Below are 19,372 nucleotides of genomic sequence, written 5' to 3'. Positions count from 1 at the left end.
TCCCGTGCTGCCCCGCCGCCGCCCTCAGTCCTTCTCCACACAGCCGCCTCCTCCGCACCATGACGGCCACAGCCTCCGCATCCACTGCACCGCAGACCATAGCATCCTCAGCACCGCTGCTGCTAAATACTGTAGGTAATCTTACCCTGCTGCCTTTCTCTCTCCCTAGTCCCTACTGTATGCCCTTGCTGTCCCTCTCTCTGTCACTCTCCCTGTCCCTATGTCCCTGCTGTCACTCTCCCTGTCCCTGCTGTCACTCTCCCTGAATTTTGCCTCATTCAGTGTGCTATAATGTGATTTTCGGCTCATACCCAGGGCCGAAACTAGGGGGGGGCTAGGGGGGCAGGCGACCTGGGCGCCGGATTGGAGGGGGCGCCGAGACCCCCTAACACCCGCCGCGGCACTTTTATAACTTTGAAACCCCCTTCTCCCGAGTGCCCAGCTCGGGGGGCGGGGTTTCGCGGAATGACGCGATTGCGTCGTGACGTCACGGCGCAAACGCGTCATTCCACGAAACCCCGCCGGAGGAGGGAGAAGGGGGAGCCGCGCAGACCAGACGAGGAGGGAGAGGTGGCTGAAGAGCGGCAAGAACCGCTTCAAATGTAAGTCAGCCCCTCTCCCTTCCTCTCTCTCTCTCTCTCTCTCTCTCCACCACCTGCCGCAATGTGTAAAATGGGGACCTGTGCCTGCCGCAATGTGTAAAATGGGGACACTTGCCAGCGTACTGTGTAAAATGGGGACCTGTGCCTGCCGCAATGTGTAAAATGGGGACACTTGCCAGCGTACTGTGTAAAATGGGGACCTGTGCCTGCCGCAATGTGTAAAATGGGGACACTTTTTCCTGCCGCAATGTGTAAAATGGGGACCTGTGCCTGCCGCAATGTGTAAAATGGGGACACTTTTTCCTGCCGCAATGTGTAAAATGGTGACACTTTTTCCTGCCGCAATGTGTAAAATGGGGACACTTTCCTGCCGCAATGTGTAAAATGGGGACACTTGCCAGCGTACTGTGTAAAATGGGGACACGTGCCTGCCGCAATGTGTAAAATGGGGACACTTTTTCCTGCCGCAATGTGTAAAATGGGGACACTTGCCAGCGTACTGTGTAAAATGGGGACACGTGCCTGCCGCAATGTGTAAAATGGGGACACTTTTTCCTGCCGCAATGTGTAAAATGGGGACACCTGTCTGCCGCAGTGTGTAAAATGGGGTCACCTGTCTGCCGCAATGTGTAAAATGGGGACACTTTTTCCTGCCGCAATGTGTAAAATGGGGACACCTGTCTGCCGCAATGTGTAAAATGGGGTCACCTGTCTGCCGCAATGTGTAAAATGGGGAATGGGGACACTTGCCTGTCGTACTGTGTAAAATGGGGACACTTTTTCCTGGATATGAAATTTATGTTAGAAAAGGCAATTTTTCAGGTAAAAAAGTTCTGAAAGAGATATATATATATATATATATATATATATATATATAATATTTTTATTCATGTATTTATTTATTTTAAAAAAAATTTTTATTATTTTTATTTATTTATTGTAAAATAATGTATTTATTTTTTGCGGGGGGGGGGGGGGGTGTCAAATGACTACCTTGCCCCGGGTGACAAAAATCCTAGTTTCGGCCCTGTCATACCGTATGCTATAATGTGAATTTCGGCTCATGCCGTGTGCTATAATGTGAATTTCGGCTCATACCGTGTGCTGTAATGTGAATTTCGGCTCATACCGTGTGCTGTAATGTGAATTTCGGCTCATACTGTGTGCTATAATGTGAATTTCGGCTCATACTGTGTGCTGTAATGTGAATTTCGGCTCATACCGGGTGCTATAATGTGAATTTCGGCTCATACCGTGTGCTATAATGTGAATTTCGGCTCATACCGTGTGCTATAATGTGAATTTCGGCTCATACCGTGTGCTATAATGTGAATTTCGGTTCATACCGTGTGCTATAATGTGAATATCGGCTCATACCGTGTGCTATAATGTGAATTTCGGCTCATACTGTGTGCTGTAATGCGAATTTCGGCTCATACCGGGTGCTATAATGTGAATTTCGGCTCATACTGTGTGCTATAATGTGAATTTCGGCTCATACCGTGTGCTATAATTTGAATTTCGGCTCATACTGTGTGCTGTAATGTGAATTTCGGCTCATAACGGGTGCTATAATGGGAATTTCGGCTCATACCATGTGCTATAATGTGAATTTCGGCTCATACCGTGTGCTAGAATGTGAATTCTATATATATATATATATATATATATATATATATATATATATACACATGCGTGTGCTCCCTATCTGAAAGATTCTTTCAAATTTACCACCGAATTGTAATTTTCTTAGTATTAATTGAAGACGTTATAATTTTAATTTGAGATTTTAGGGCCCCACTGTCTTAAGTACCCCGGGCCCCCCGAAGCCTTAATCCAGCTCTGCTCACGTCTCTGGTTGTATACTAATGAAGGACAGATCAGTGATTGTTTTGTCCTTCATAAGATTTTTATGTATACCGCGGTAATGAAGTTGGCTTCCATATTGTACTGGTACACATCCTCTCAGTGTACCCACCTTAAAGTGTGTACCCAGAGCTGGCCCTAACCAATATGATGCCCTAGGCAAGATTTTGGCTGGTGCCCCCTAGCACTGCCACTAGTTCTGCAGGAAATGCCTGGCATGAGTCAGCCGGCAGTTCTGCTAACGTCGGGCGCCTTTTGTTTATGAAAATGCATCTTATTTGGATTACTATGTGGCTAGGATGCACAAGCAGCTTCTGCTGATTAAAATTATATGCTGCATGTCTATATTCTGTGTGCGACTGTGGCTGTATCTGCATACAAAATGCTACATTACAGTGACTTCCAGGAATACACGCAACATAGCATTTTGTATGCAGATACAGCCGTAGTCACACACAGAATATAGGCATGCCGCATATCATTTTAATCAGCAGAAGCTGCTGGTGCCCCTAAGCATACCAAATGCCCTAGGCATTTGCCTAGTTTGCCTATGCCTAAGGCCGGCTCTGAGTATCTCACAGTATACTCATTATTAGGCTCACTCAGATACTGTATGTTTCCGAACGCCTGTATTTCTCTAACATCCTAGAGGATGCTGCTGGCAAGTCTCCCTGCTTTGTGGGACTTAAGGGGGGTACTCACGGAGCGATCACTTAGATTTGACTAGATTGCTTAGATTTTACGCATGAGCGCTCCGTGTGTACCTCCCACTGCGATAGCGATGCGCAGCTCTGCGCATCGCTATCGCTGGTGCTAGATTGGCCTGCATGCTAGGCCTGCTTAGCGTGGCTAGCAATTGCGGGGCATCCTCGAAGCCATGCCCCTTTTCATAGGCCCTATCCCCTTTTCGGGAGCACGCGGCTTCGCCACGCATGTGTCCCTCCTTAGAACATAAGAAAGTTGGGAGGTATGAAGTAGGAACCAACTTCTCATTAAGTTCCATGGCTCTGCTTCCGCTGACAGGACACCATTAGCTCCTGAGGGTACTGAACATAGCCCAAGCCTGGCCAGTGCTCACTCCCGCAGCACTGCCGCCACCCCCTAACAGAGCCAGAAGTCAGAAGAGTGGTGAGTATTCATCACTGGAGACCTTTCATATGCTGACCTGTCATGTCGACCATTTTCATGTGTCAACCATGAGTCCATGTCGACCATGTCACTGTCGACCAATAGTGGTTGACCTAATGACCTAATGACTGTCGACCTTAACATGGTTGCCCATCCAAACGGATTCCTCCGGGCACAATTTCTAAACTGACGTTTGGAGGAGGGGCATAGAGGGAGGGGCCAGCCCACACGTTTAAAGTCATTTAGTGCCGATGGCTCCTACAGACCTGTCTATACCCCATGGTACTAAATGGACCCCAGCATCCTCTAGGACATTAGAGAAATGTACATGACTTAAATACAGTCGTAATAATGTGCAGTACTGGACTGTACTTACTCCTCAGGGACAGCCGCAGTAATTCCAGTTTCCTGGGCTCCCTGGTGACCAGATCACTCCACTTCCTCTGGAGTGACCTGAGGCTGCAGGACTGGCCATATTTTGCTCGGATCTCAAGGCGGGCTTTATTGTAAGCCCGCCGCTTCTCCGAGTTCGTAGTAAATGGCCGGTCCCGCCACCTAAGCAGGATCAGAAGCTCCCCTCTAACGTAGCGTCTCCCTGCCATTTTTGCCTGATGTACAGTAAGACGCCGGATGCAGTCCACAAACCATGGATTGAATCTGTAGCCCACAATGCGTGCAAACTGAATTTGCTTCCCCACCGCCTGCAATGTGTTGTACCCATAACGGATTTTATCCGGTGTCTGTGTATAAAACATAATGGAGCCCAGCGGGGAAGAAAAAACAGACCAAACAAGTGTATTTCTTTAAAAAAAAATATATAAAAATAAATTCACCAGAAAAAAAAAAATTCTGGTCTCAACAGGATTCGAACACAGGATGCACGCATTGCAAGCGTTGCCAGTGCCAGTGCCAGTGCTGACCATGTTATGAGTTGGTACTCCAGGTAAATATATGATGTGTTTTGATGTGTTGTACTATTAACGGATTTTGTCCGGTGTCTGTGTACAAACCATAATGGAGCCTTCCAAGATGTCACATTAATGACATAGGGCCATATGCAATTGCGGTCGAATTGGCGAAAAAGTCGAAAAACTGGACTTTTTTGCCAAAAAAAAATAATTCGTCAATGCAATTCAGTACTTTTCGCAAAAAAAACGGACTTTCCAAATTCAGCGGCTGACCACGGGTAACCCCACCGCTGACTGTAAAGTTCCCACCATTGAAAGTAATGGAGGGAGCTGTGCGATGCGCTGTCTGACCTCAGACGCGCATACAGCCAATCAGGTGAGTGCTACGACGTGGCACTTCCTGATTGGCTGAAGAGACCCTCTGTGACAGCAGTCACGAGGGGTCCCGGCATTCGGGGAAAGGGGTCCCATGTGTAAACATGGGACCCCTTTCAGTCCGCTGGTCCGGGTGTTCGTTTAATTTTTTTGCCAAGTACGTGGATTATCTCCCGGACACTGGATCAAGTGAGTATAATTTTTTTCACAGGTACCCCGGATCGTCGGAGACGAGACGTGCCAGTCGGCGTGTCAACATAGGTAAGTATGTGTGTGTCGACATGTGTGAAATAAACTTTTACTGTCACGGTGTGTGTCTCCTGTTTTTATTTGGGTATTTTTTTTCCAGTAGAACTACAAGTACCAGCGGGCCCGTTTTTCTCCCGCATGCTGGTACTTGTGGTTCTCCAAGTACCAGCTTGCGGGGGAGGCTTGCTGGGACTTGTAGTACTACTGGAAAAAACAATATTCTTTCACATTTCTCAAGGCTATCAGCCCCCCATCCGCAGCCCTTGGATGGGGGGGACAGCCTCGGGCTTCACCCCTGGCCCTTGGGTGGCTGGGGGGGACCCCTTGATTGAAGGGGTCCCCACTCCCCCAGGGTACCCCGGCCAGGGGTGACTAGTTGGATATTTAATGCCACGGCCGCAGGGCACTGTATAAAAGTGACCCCCGGCTGTGGCATTATCTGTCCAGCTAGTGGAGCCCGAGTGTAAAAAATACGGGGGACCCCTACTCTTTTTGTCCCCCGTATTTTTTGCACCAGCACCAGGCGCAGAGCCCGGTGCTGGTTTTAAAAATACGGGGGATCCCCTGTCCGTTTTCCCCCCGGATTTTTAGAACCAGGACCGGCTCGAAGAGCCCAAGGCTGGTTATGCTTAGGAGGGGGGACCCCACGCATTTTTTTTCTGACTTTTCCCATTCCATTAAAAATGACATTAATGACATAGAGATCCAGTGGCATTGTGCATTACATATTTAGGGCTATTTGAAGCAAATGAACCGGAAATGATGTCCGAAATGTACATGCTGTTTATGATAGTCAACGGGTGCACCGTGGTTGGGGTTAGTGCTTTGTTACAACGAGCTCAGCTGGAAATAATAAACAGACCAAACAAGTGTATTTCTTTAAAAAAAAAATATAAAAATAAATTCACCAAAAAAAAAAAAAATCTCTGGTGTCGACAGGATTCGAACACGGGATGCACACATTGCAGGCGGACACTGTAACCGTTATACCACTGCTGACCACAATATGAGTAGACACTCCAGGTAAATATATGATGTGTTATGATGTGTTCTACTCTTAGTGAACGCGCGGCACCGTGCTTAACATGGAGCATTCGCCACCTAGCGGTGAAAATGTGTATTACATGGTGTGGGACACAACGCACGCCATAACGTTATTACAACTCGCGATTCAGGACCCTAAATAGCGCGCTATGAATAACGGTGTATGAGGATACATCTGTACTTCATATATTTCATTTTTCCACTGTCCTGTCTGTAAAAAATATAGCATGAATGGGATGTAGTTGGGTAGGTTTAGGTACTTACTGGTGGTGGGTAGGAAGCAGGGAGGGTTAGGGTTAGTAGGGAGCAGGGAGGGTTAGGGGACTTTTGGGTATCTGGATTCCAGGATGCCGCTGTCGGTCTTCTGACCACCAGCATTCTCCCGTACCCAAAGAAATGGGTTTGATTTTTTTTGCTGTTGCAGGTATGTGACTGAACTTCTGGGAGGAGAAAAGTATGTTTCATGCTCTGTGGTTCTGCCTGCTTTTTGCCATCTCTCTCGGGTCATGGAGAGTTCAGATGATGACCCTGCCTACGTGGTCAAATTTAAGTCTACATACAGAACAGACCTGGAGACACGCAAAGAAAATGCCAACATTGCATATCTGAAGATTGCTACCGCATTGGACCCTAGATTCAAGGACCTCAAGTGTATACCCAGAGCTGAGAGGGGTGAGGTGTGGGCCTTAGTCACCAACTTACTAAAGGAACAGAGGTTTGTTGCAGAGAAACCTGTGGAAGCAACAACATCAGAGCCACCAAATAAAAAGTTAGCCCTATTGGCTGCTTCATCAGAGTCTGATTCTGAACAGGAGGAAGATTCAGTTGAGAACAGTGTGCGTCGATTCAGAGCGGAGCCCACCATCAGTACAGAGTCCTGTCCATTAGAGTGGTGGTCCAAACATGCAGGCTCACACAGCAGGCTGGCCTCCATTGCACAGAAGTACTTGGCCACACCTGCAACATCAGTACCCTGTGAAAGGTTGTTTTCTCTTGCTGGTCATATTGTACAGAAGAAGAGAGTTTCTTTATCATCTGAAAATGTAAATAACCTTGTGTGTCTTAGCAACTGGCTTGGTGCAGAGCAGTAAATAGGTTACACACCTAAAATATATCTGTCCAATCTGGTGGGAACAAAAATCTGGGAAAGAAAACAGATTTAGATTCTCAGAAAACATATTTCATTTTTAATTTTAATTTTTAATGTTTTTTAAATGCTACTGTGTTAAGGGAAAACTGCAAACCAAATGTTTTTGCAGTGTTGTTTAATGTTATTGCACTGTTGTTTATATAGAAGTACTAAAAGTGCGCAATACACCACTTTTGAATTCATTATTGACTTTAGTCGGCTAACAATACGATTAATCGCTATTAATCGCATGAAATCCTGCGATTAATTGCGATAAAAAATTGTAATCGTTGCCCAGCACTAATATATATATATACATACACATACATACTCGGTGTCACCTGCAAGTACACCCTCACACCGGAAAACACACCCGAGGCAAAGAAGGGCCAAATTGGCCCAATTAGATATGATACCAATTCAATTTTATTAAAAATGTACAATAGAAATAGATAAATTCATATGAACATTTTTTTAAAAATTACATCCCGAAACAGTCAATGCATTTTTTATCAGTTTAAGCCTTTGAAACCTTTGAGGAAACACCCTCACCTATATAGGTGTGCGCTCTATAGGGAATAGTTGCAAACTGGGCAAGAGACCGTTCCTGATTTAACCCAACGAGTTTCATCAAAACGACTTCATCAGGGGTTCATATACTGTATGGTATAACAGGGGAGAAGGAAAAAAACCTTCATAGATATTCATAATCCATATATGGAGCTAATATTCTGTTGAAGCAGTTGAAAGGGATAATCCTTCAGAAATTATCATAAGGCAATAAGACCAAACATAAGCAAAGATGTCTCTATGAGTATTCAGCTATGTACTGAACCTGATTGCAGATTCTGTATTCCGTTTTTACACAGGATCTGTATAATGGACCTGCAGTCACCAAGGGAGAGACACATACAGCAGCCAGGTTCAGAGTGACTGTATATAGGCAAAGTGTGTGGTTGGCACTCCAGACAGGATGAAAACGATGATGCAAACAAGCTGTTGTAATCAACATTTTAGGGACTTTGATCCCTTTTATCAAGACAGGTTTTCATTAAAGTGATTAAAGTCCGTAAAACATTGACTACAACAGCATGTTTGCATCATTATTTTAATACAGTCTATAGTGCAAACCACACTTTGCATATATACTATACACCATTCGGGGCAGATGGGACACATCATCCTCGTTGCATATTTATATATACATATATATATATATATATATATATATATATATAAAGCCTAAATACACATTTTAATTAACTTACAGATGTAGCCACCTTTATCTTGACCGATTCTCCGCCAAGACGGACGTTTAGTCACGCTAAGGTGATAGCTGAGTTTAATCACAGGCAGGCGCGTTGAGGCGATTCTAGATACTCAGCATGCATTACACATCTCCACCACTGGGTGGCTAATGCTCCACTAATCCAGTACTTTCGATCGTACAGTATAGCGGCGGATTGATCTACAGCTCTGGCAATTGGTCAGTGATGACTGTAATGTTAATACTGTAGGCGTAACGGGAGGCGGTGGAAAAAGATGGTGACCTACAGTATGGAGACGCAACTAATTGTGTAAAAGGAAGAATGTACAGTACAATGTATAAACACCGTGCTTTTAAAATACATGTACAGTAAATGAGCATCTGAGTTCCCTAAGGCATAATGGGAATGGTGGGCTAGCGGGAGGCGGTGGAAAATACCGTGCTTTACAAATGCGATCGTCCGAGTCCCCTAAGGCATAAACCAACACCAATGGGGAGGGGGCCGTGCGCTGTTTGCTGTACTTTCACACACGAATTTGGGAATCGCTCATGAGGCGTCGTGGGCTAGCGATGAAGGCTCCCACCTTCCACACTGGGGGTCCAGGGTTCGAGACCTGATGTGCCTTCTTTTTATTTTATTTATTGTAATAATATACTGTATTACTTTATTTTCATTGTAAGACAGTCAATGGAAGGGTGCACACAAGTTACATATAAATCAGAGTACATCTGCAGGAGCGATTCTTTACGCTAAATGCAACTACACAGCGGCAATGAGTAGAAATGAGTGTATTCTGACGCAACTAATTGAGCAAAACAGTACTGTACATTTTCGGCGTTTGTGTATTGCACAGGACCTGAATTCCCTCCCTGTCCACTGCATGATCTGTGCAGGCTCCCAGGGGGGAAGGGCGATGGGGGTAGGGGAAGACGATGGAAAATACCGTGCCTTTGAAATGCAATTATATGAGCGTCCGAGTCCCCTACGGCATAAACCAACACCAATGGGAAGGAAGTGCCAACCTTTTTTTTTTTATGTGTTCCCGTGACATTCACTTTAATATTTTTTTTTTCTCTCTAATACATCCAATGGAAGGATGCACACAAGTTTCACATAAATCAGAGTAGATCTGCAGGAGCGATTCTTTACGCTAAATGCCACTAAACAGCGGTAATAAGTAGGAATGAGTGTATTCTGAGTGAGTAAACCAGTACTGTAGATCTTCGGCGTTTGTGTATTGCACAGGACCTGAATTCCCTCCCTGTCCACTGCATGATCTGTGCAGGCTCCCAGAGGGGAAGGGCGATGGGGGTAGGGGAAGACGATGGAAAATACAGTGCCTTTGAAATGCAATTATATGAGCGTCCGAGTCCCCTACGGCATAAACCAACACCAATGGGAAGGAAGTGCCAACCTTTTTTTTTTATGTGTTCCCGTGACATTCACTTTAATATTTTTTTTTCTCTCTAATACATCCAATGGAAGGATGCACACAAGTTTCACCTGTGCACTTGCTGGTTTACCTGCAAAACATGCACTGTGTGGGGTCCTTGTTTTGGGTCTGTATACGGTACATTATACAGTATTTATTATTTGATCATTCTTCGGGACCTCATTGCCTCTGTGTACTGTTATTTTAGCGAGGGGATTGTGACGCTCCTTCAGCATTGCCCCGTAGCCTTCAAAACTACTGCTACTGTATCTCTCACTCCATCTCCGAGCGCTGCCTGCCACGTGGTGGGGGTTTAGGGCCGACGGCCATTTTGACAGTGTGCTATGCGATCGAGTCCGGTGTACCGTAATGATAGACCTCGCTTATCCCTATCGCCCGTGTATTTTAGCGAGGGGATTGTGACGGTCCTTCAGCATTGCCCCGTAGCCTCCAAGACTACTGTTATCTCTCACTCCATCTCCGAGCGCTGCCTGCCACGTGGTGGGGGTTCAGGGGCGGTGGCCATTTTGACAGTGTGCTATGCGATCAAGTCCGGTGTACCGTAATGTGCATAGACCTCGCTTATTCCTATCGCCCCTATGTATTTTAGCGAGGGGTTTGTGACGCTCCTTCAGCATTGCTCCATAGTGCGATCAAGTCCGGTGTACTGTAATGTGCATATACCTCGCTTATTCCCATCGCCCCTATGTATTTTAGCGAGGGGATTGTGACGCACCTTCAGCACTGCCCTGTTGTCTGCAAAATCTATGTCATCACTCGCTCCATAGCTGAGGGCCTCCATGGGGCAAGGAGTCACAGGCAGTAGCCATTTCGATTGAGTCTGCCCTGCTACAGAATTGTATGTGTACCGTATGGTGCAAAGAACCTTAACAGTACATCTGCTCCTGCAGTTTTGCCCTGGTTTATGTGAATAAAAAAAATTATAAAGTGTCTGGAAAAAACTAACATGCATTCGTACTGTACAGTACTTTAGGAATCGAACACGAGACTCTGAGTATAGGAAGCGGAACACTTCACCACTTTGCCGCAGACAGATGAACAAATCCATTAGTTTTGATTAAGCCATAATTGCTATGGGATTAGGATGCTAACATACTGTACAATATTTATAATATCATTAGGCAATAATGAACCTCTAACACGTCCATTTGCGTCAGTGTACACTACTGGTTTTATGTTGCTTTGTCTGCGGGATTCAGCGTAACGAGACGCACTAGTAAAGTAGTCCTTACTATACAGTATACAGTATTTCAGTATTATATTTTACGGGAGCCCACACGCATGCGCAGTGGTGATTGTAAAAAGCGACATCTGGTGGATGATTGCAGGTAATACACGTAAAGGTAATGCCAAACGTCTGTCTCCGTGCGATTAGATAGCCTCTCTGTGACTAGGCGCACCTCCCTACGCCCCAGTACGCTGCGTATGCTCGATCGGGACAAACGCCTCAGCCGCTCAAGATAAAGGTGGCTACATCTGAAGCTTTTGGCAGGCTGGAGCTGGTCTTACAAGATGCTGCAGGGACTGATGGGAAAATTCCCTCTGTCCCTGCATTTTTGATCAGATTTATGGAGTTTCTTTACATAGCGTCATTCTGAAATGACATAAAATCACATGAAATTTTTGGCTGAATAGCGTAAAACATTAAACCACAATAGAGATCAATAGAAAGACCCCTACTGTGCGATATTCAGCGAGATGTGAATGAATGGATGAGATCACTGCATTATGTTCTCTGTTAACCCTTTTGCTGCATAGCAAACACTCGTTTCCGCACTTTTATCATGAAACTTCTTGAACAGAGTGCAAATATCTCTTCTCAGTGGCGGCTGCAGCACCGTCCAAAATTCAAATAGAAGATCCGCCCCAACTGCCACCTGAACTGCTGCCACACATCGTTGTCCGGGCTCACTGGCAGTTGGTGTTCCCCCCCTATGTGAATTTTTGATTGTGCTGCAGCCAACACTGAGAAGAGATATTTATCTGTTTGTGTTAAACAAACTTATCTCCATCTCTAGGAAATATAAATATCACATTTTCCAGCATTTATGAGATAATTATGTCTATTAAACATCCCCCCAAATCTTAAGTGTCCTCCGTTGTCCTATAGAAATGTCAGGAGGTTTGGTTTATATGTAAAATAAAATAAAACGTCACAAATTATAACATTTCGGTAACGCGGGTGTAATAGCGGCTCTTCAGCGGGCTCTTGGTCACTATTAGGGAGGTGTTACCCTCATATTGTAGTTTATTTTTTGAACCAATATCATTTAATGCACAAATCATGGAGAAACATATTAGAGAGCGATGTGATGGAAGCACAGTTACACCCTTTACATGCCATGGCCTGGCCACTGTGACTAGTGTATTGTGATGTCATAATATATCATACAGTACTTACTACTGCTCCCATGCTACAACAGGTCATTGCCTCCCTGATCTGTCGAGCGACAACATCTTACTTGGTAAGTGAGATTTCCTTGGCTTTAGATTTATAATACAACTATGCAGAAACTAATAGCAGTATAATAATTATCAGTATAAAAACCTGTATTCAATAATAAATAGCATCAACAAAGTATCTGACATGTGATGCTGCACTGCAGGTGGGGCAGGTGTCAGATAAGAGTTTATTAAACATCACCCCAAATCTTAAGTGTCCCCCGATGTTCTACAGAAATGTCACAAGGGGGTATATTTAATAAAAGTCGATTTTGTTTGGTTTTGTTCGATTTTAGATCAATGTTAAATATATTTTAATCGATGTTGGGCTTCCAGGGTTAAAACACACATTTGCTAGCAGACAATATTTTATATACATTTTTAAATGTTAGTAAATGTATTTTAACCCTGTAAGCCCAACATCAATTAAAATCGTTTTACCATCGATCTAAAATCAAACAAAACCAAACAAAATCGATCTTTAGCAAATATACCCCAAGGTTTGGTTTATATGTAAAATTAAAATAAAAACTGTCACAAAGTATAACATTTCGGTAACGCGGGTGTAATAGCGGCTCTTCAGCGGTCTTTTGGTCACTATTAAGGCGGCTTTACCCTTGTATTATAGTTTCTTTTTTGAACCAGTGTCATTTAACGCACAAATCATGGAGAAACGTATTAGAGAGCGATGTCATAGAAACACATTTATATCCTTTACATGCCATGGCCTGACCACTGTGATGTCATAATTCATCATTGCATTGTGATGTCGTAATTCATCCTGCTTACAACTGCTCTCGGGCTGCCTCTCTGAGCAGTTAAGAGGCCAGACCTATCTTGTCAGTGACATTTCCTTGGCTTTATATTTATAGTACATCTATGCAGAAATGAATAACAGTATAATAATTATCAGAATAATACTGTAGCAGCAACAAAGTCTGCTACAGGCTGACATACGATGCTGCACTGCAGGAGTGTAGGCAGAAGTAAAATAAGCGTTAGATGTGAGAGAGGCGTGTTCAAACTCAAATCTAAATTACAGTGTAATAAAGCTGTCCAGCATTTGTGGGCTACATGCAAAAGCAGCCAGTATTTACCCTGCAGGCAAAAAAAATCTAGTGTACTTGCCCACTTACATGGCAGCATAGTCTGTCCACGTGCGGTTACTGGATCTTTGCTTAAAGCTGGGTACTCACTGACAGATTTTTTTATGTTGGCCCATCAATCGACCAATTTTTGGGGACATTGTAGGCACTAATATCTGAGCTACACACTAACATATTTCTTTTTAAAGTTACCATATCACACTGCATTTGCATATGTCCACCCGCAGTGGCGTAAGTTCGTCACAGTCGCCCGGAGGCAAGATAAATATTAGTGCCCCCCTATTTCCTATACTAAGATAAGTGTGTGTGTGTGTGTGTGTGTGTGTGTGTGTGTGTGTGTGTGTGTGTGTGTGTGTGTGGAGTGTTCTGAAAAAAATGTATATGCTGTATTTATACATTTAATAATTGTCTTTTATTTTAAATCACACATTTCTTAGCAGTCATACCCAGGATTAGAACCCAGGACCTGTTACACTGACAGCAGACACTTTACTGATGGAGTTATTTGCTCCTGTAGAGGAAGCATGAGAATTCTAACTATATGAAGTTACGTGTAATTGTCAGAGAAGTATCTTCATATAGCTAAAATTCTCATATTTCCTATACAGGAGCAAACAGCTTCATCAGTAGGGTGTTTGCTTCCAGTGTAATAGGTTGTGGTTTCTAATCCTGGGTGTGATACCTGTAAAATGTGTATACTCAGTATAAAAAAGAGGGTGTGATTTGTAAGGTGCAGAGACCAGTGAGGAAGTCGGCCACTAAAAAGACAGTGGCAGCTGTCAATTAACTTAATTCAATGGTGTCACAGAATGGGAGGAGAGGTGCCCCCTTTCAGAGCAGGAGCCCGGCGGCAGATGACTCCGTTGCCTCCCAGAGTTTTGCCTCTGTCCGCCCGCAAGGAGGATGACATAGTGACAGGAAAACATAGGAAATATCGGCAGATTATTGAGATTACACACATACTGCTCGATATCAGGAGATTGTGGCCAAGATTTTTGGTTTGGGGCAACAGATTGCAAAATCAATCGCTCATGTGTACGTGGGAGAGGTTTTCCGGAATTATCAGCAAAATGCTGAAACGCTCTTTCATACACACTATAAAAAATATTTGCCTGAGATCCTGATTATTGGTAAATCGGCCCAATAATTGTATAGTGTGTACCTAGCTTGTCTGTCACCTCAGAATCAGGCCCATAATACAAAGTAAGCACATTAGACAATTCCATACAGGTTCTCAAATTACCACCTAGATAATAATCGCACATCGCCTGTCCTTGTTACTGTGTTACATTTCTCCATCAGATTTATTAGTATGCATATATATTATACAGATTACTCATTTTTTTATATTTGCACTCAACAGCTCTAAGAATGTCATCGATCATCGATTTTGTTTTGGGATGCGCGATGCGCGCGGATGAAGGACTGACCAGTAAGTAAAGTAGATAAAGCTGTGAAATGATGGGAATTCTCTTGTTGATTACAATTAATACACCTTTGGGGAATTATGCAGTCAGGATACTGAATACAAGGGCAGAACTACCATAGGCTATGGGGGTGCAGCTCACACCTGAGGTGACCTATCTTCCCTGTTATAGTTCCTGTGCTGTATAGATTATGCATCATTTGGTGGTATATAAGAGATCTTATAAACAGTTGCTATGGGGCCTACACATATCTAGTGACACCCCTGTCTCATAGTGTATGGTGGTTGCTCCCAAAAGCTCTGCACTTAATCAAATGCCCCGTCTTGGGACTGATGTGTATTAAACTACGCTTGTATGCACCCGGCAGCTGCAGGTACATGTAACACTAATCACTTCACATAGTCATGTCAATTCCTAATCATGCACTTGGGAGTAATAAGTAATGTGTTCAGCCATGGAGCCCCACACCGGCCATAAGTTGTGCAGCCATGATCAGTGCAGCAGTGGGAGAGTATCTGCATTGGGAGATCGGCCATAAGTTGTACAGCCATGATCAGTGTAGCAGTGGGAGAGTATCTGCATTGGGAGATCGGTCAGTTACAGCCATGGAGCCCCACACCGGCCATAAGTTGTGCAGCCATGATCAGTGCAGCAGTGGGAGAGTATCTGCATTGGGAGATCGGCATAAGTTGTACAGCCATGATCAGTGTAGCAGTGGGAGAGTATCTGCATTGGGAGATCGGTCAGTTACAGCCATGGAGCCCCACACCGGCCATAAGTTGTGCAGCCATGATCAGTGTAGCAGTGGGAGAGTATCTGCATTGGGAGATCGGTCATAAGTTGTGCAGCCATGATCAGTGTAGCAGTGGGAGAGTATCTGCATTGGGAGATCGGTCAGTTACAGCCATGGAGCCCCACACCGGCCATAAGTTGTGCAGCCATGATCAGTGTAGCAGTGGGAGAGTATCTGCATTGGGAGATCGGTCATAAGTTGTGCAGCCATGATCAGTGTAGCAGTGGGAGAGTATCTGCATTGGGAGATCGGTCAGTTACAGCCATGGAGCCCTACACCGGCCATAAGTTGTGCAGCCATTATCAGAGTAGCAGTGGGAGAGTATCTGCATTGGGAGATCGGCCATAAGTTGTACAGCCATGATCAGTGTAGCAGTGGGAGAGTATCTGCATAGGAAGATGGGTCAGTCATAGCCTTGTATAAGGCACTTGCGCTCAGGCATTGTAGGTCTTATACTGATGCCAGCACTTATATTACAGTTACAGAGAACTCCACATAGCTGTTATATGCTAAACACTGTTTCCCACTAAGGGGCAGATTCAATTAGCAGGCTGTAATATTTTGTTTACCGCGCAATGAATTAATGCACATATTGCAGGGAAATGTCACTTAGCTCGTCTGTGGAGCTCACACTTAACTCATAATTCCATGGTACATAGATTTTTTGTATCATTTTTGCCAATTTCTAAAATGTGTTGAAAACCCCTGTAACTCCCACCTGCTAGCCTAAAAACACTGGTCCTTTCAATACAACACCCATATACATGTCCAGCATCAGTTATCCCATTATTCTTGCAGAATATCTTCCCAAAAATGACAACATAATTGGCCAAATTAAGCTAATTAAAACTTCTAAGTGCCTAATCATTCATGACTGGGAGTGCCCCAGGGGTCCTGAACCAAGACCTGATATTTTTATCTTAAAATAGGGATTTCCCAAACTTTACAAACTTGCTCAGGGGCTATGAAGAGAAGGGCACCTTAAATCCTATGAAGAGTAAACGTGGGTAAATGTGCGCATCTAATTCGTTAGCAAAAAAAATTGTGCCCACCCATTTTAAGTTGAATTCAGCGGCTATTAGAAACATTGTACAAGTCACATTGCCCATCAATGAGCAGCTGCAGAATCCAAGACACTGACTGTTGTTTTACATTTTCTTTACAGCCATTGAAAGAAATATCTTGTCCTTTGTGGATGTGTTAGAGACAATAAGGGTGAGTGAATAAAACATATATATGTCAGTCTAGGGAATGTGAGGGAGACTGAGCCATATGGCTCTGGCATACAGCAGTTGGGCAGTACGTATGGCGCTGTGGTTAGCATTACTGCCTCACAGCACTGAAGTCGTGGGTCAGTACCCACCATGGCCCTGAGTTTGTATATTCTTCCCGTGCTTGTGTGAGTTTCCTCCGGGTACTCCAGTTTCCTCCCACAATCTGGTAAATTGGCTCCCATCAATATTAACCCTAGTGTGTGCATATACATGTATTTAGGGCAGGCTAGATGGGCCAAGTGGTTCTAATTGTCTGTCAAAATTCTCTACGTGGGACTGAGGTAATCTGCAGATGGGATTAAAGCTGAGTACACACCTATACAATCGTCGCACTGTTCTCCCGATATCAGGTGAACAGCCGTTGATTGTATAGGTGTGTACTCTGTATGGATGTAGGAGTGTTAGACAATAAATGGCTTATAGCGCTCCTGCAACAGCTAGGACCAGGAGGTCACATCTTATGTGCTGCACATGCGACCTCCCAAACCCCAAAGAGGAGCTACGACCCCCCAACTGCCGCCTCACAGGAGGTCATAGGGGTCACAGCTGAGTACACACAGAGCTTGCCTGATTGGGAGCGTTTTACTTTATCAGCCGAGGGTTGCGTAGGTGTGTACCCATCTTTAGCAGCCACTGTGTCTAATATACTAGTGTATATAATGACAATAGTGTTTGGATTCCCGTTACATCAGCCACCACTGACACCCCCCACCTCTGCTTACCCTAGTCTGCTTATGGCTATCTGCAACCTTTATGGCCATCTTGTTATCTTCTGAACGATATTGAATAAACCTGTAACATTTGTACCCCTTTTCCACTAGCGCAAAAAACACAGGTAAATGCACGGGGGCGCGCATTTACCCATGTTTTTTGCTAGTGGAAAAGGGTCCACCCGGATCAAGTGATCTGGGAATCTTACCCGGGTAGCTTACCGGGTTGAACACGAATTCAACTCGGTAAGCTGTGCAGTGTAAACGGAAGCCGTGTCGATGCGACACGGCTCCCGTTCATAGTCTATGGAAGGGCAGCGCTGGGAGATCATGTGATCTCCCAGCACTGCACCCTGCCACGTCGCCAGCAGCGGCACCAACCCGGCAATATGCCGGCTTGGCAAGCGCAGTGGGAAAGGGGGCTGAGCACGGGTTGCAGCCGAGTAGCACCCGTGTCAGGCTCCCGGCTGCGACCCGTGCTTAAGAGGTAGAAAAGGGGTAGTAGTAACTAGCTTGTATTGGTGATTACTCTCTATAATCCTCCTAAATTGTATTGTATTTTCTTCCCTGTACCACAGAGATCTCGTAACCCCCCAAGACAGAAAAGACAATCAAATAAGTAAGTGACTTTCAAAGCTGCCAATAAAACTATTGTCCACTCACTCATCCTTTCCCATCTCAACTACTGCAACCATCTCCTTACAGGCCTCCCTCACTCATATTTTGCTTCCCTTCAATCCATACTTAACGCTGCAGCAAGACTTGTCTCGCCGATCCACATCTGCCTCCCCTGCCTAACGCTGGCTCTCCTTCACTTACAGAATACTCATCCATCTCTCACCCTCACATACAAGGCCCCCTCCAACTGCACTGCTCAGCTCCCTATATCTCCAACCTCATCCTCATACATACTCCCTCCCGCCTTTTCTCAGCTATGGTAACCACAGCGTTTTCCCATTCTCTTTCCCTCATAATGTTCATATCTATGGCTGTCTGCATTGTGTACATGAATCCCTGTACCTTTGTCACTTACAAGGTTTCTCTTCTCTTTACAGGAACAAGATGAAACACCACCGCCAGGGAGATTAGTGTGGGTGTGGCCGCGCTGGTGTGGGTGACAACATCAACTGCTGCCTAATCCTTGTCAGTGGGGGGGTGCAGTTATACTGAGGTCCATGGTGAGGTCAGCTGTGATCACGCGGCAATCCTCTAGGAGAGGCCGGCAGACTGGAGGAAGTGTAGGTACTTACCCTAGGTGTAGCTGTGGGGAGCAACCTAGAAAAACAGGTAACTCCCCACAGCTACACCCAGGGTAAGTACCTACACTTCCTCCAGTCTGCCCCACATATTCCATCTCCTAGTAACTCAACAGAGGATTACCGCGTGATCACTGCTGACCTCACCATGGACCTCAGACACCAAATTCACCTTATACCCCCCCCACTGACTCGCATGGATAATAACATCTAAGGCAGCAGTTCTACCCACACCAGCACATACAGGTCACACCCATGGGGGGGGGATTTACTACCTACCCCCCCCTTCCAACCCAGAGCATTAAAAAAAATAAAAAAAACAACTGCTCTTTAAATTAATGA

General features: G+C 44.8%; 1 long non-coding RNA gene across 2 annotated transcripts in view; it reads left to right on the top strand.

The window, feature by feature from the left end:
- Positions 1–19,002, top strand: part of LOC134927801 (uncharacterized) — a 32,202-nt gene extending 13,200 nt beyond the window's left edge. The window contains exons 1-5 of one of the 2 annotated variants that reach the window (XR_010177736.1): positions 12,432–12,487; positions 14,934–15,002; positions 16,956–17,005; positions 18,353–18,393; positions 18,830–19,002. This is a non-coding gene — a long non-coding RNA (uncharacterized LOC134927801). Of the gene's footprint in view, positions 1–12,431; positions 12,488–14,933; positions 15,003–16,955; positions 17,006–18,352; positions 18,394–18,829 lie in introns of those variants that run through there. The other variant, XR_010177735.1, reaches the window with a different exon arrangement.
- Positions 19,003–19,372: the final 370 nt, after the last annotated feature.

The sequence above is a fragment of the Pseudophryne corroboree genome, chromosome 5, assembly GCF_028390025.1.
Source record: "Pseudophryne corroboree isolate aPseCor3 chromosome 5, aPseCor3.hap2, whole genome shotgun sequence".
In the NCBI taxonomy this organism is placed as follows: Eukaryota; Metazoa; Chordata; class Amphibia; order Anura; family Myobatrachidae; genus Pseudophryne; species Pseudophryne corroboree.
Note: the sequence above shows the minus strand (reverse complement) of the source record. Positions and strands in the feature narration are given on the sequence as shown.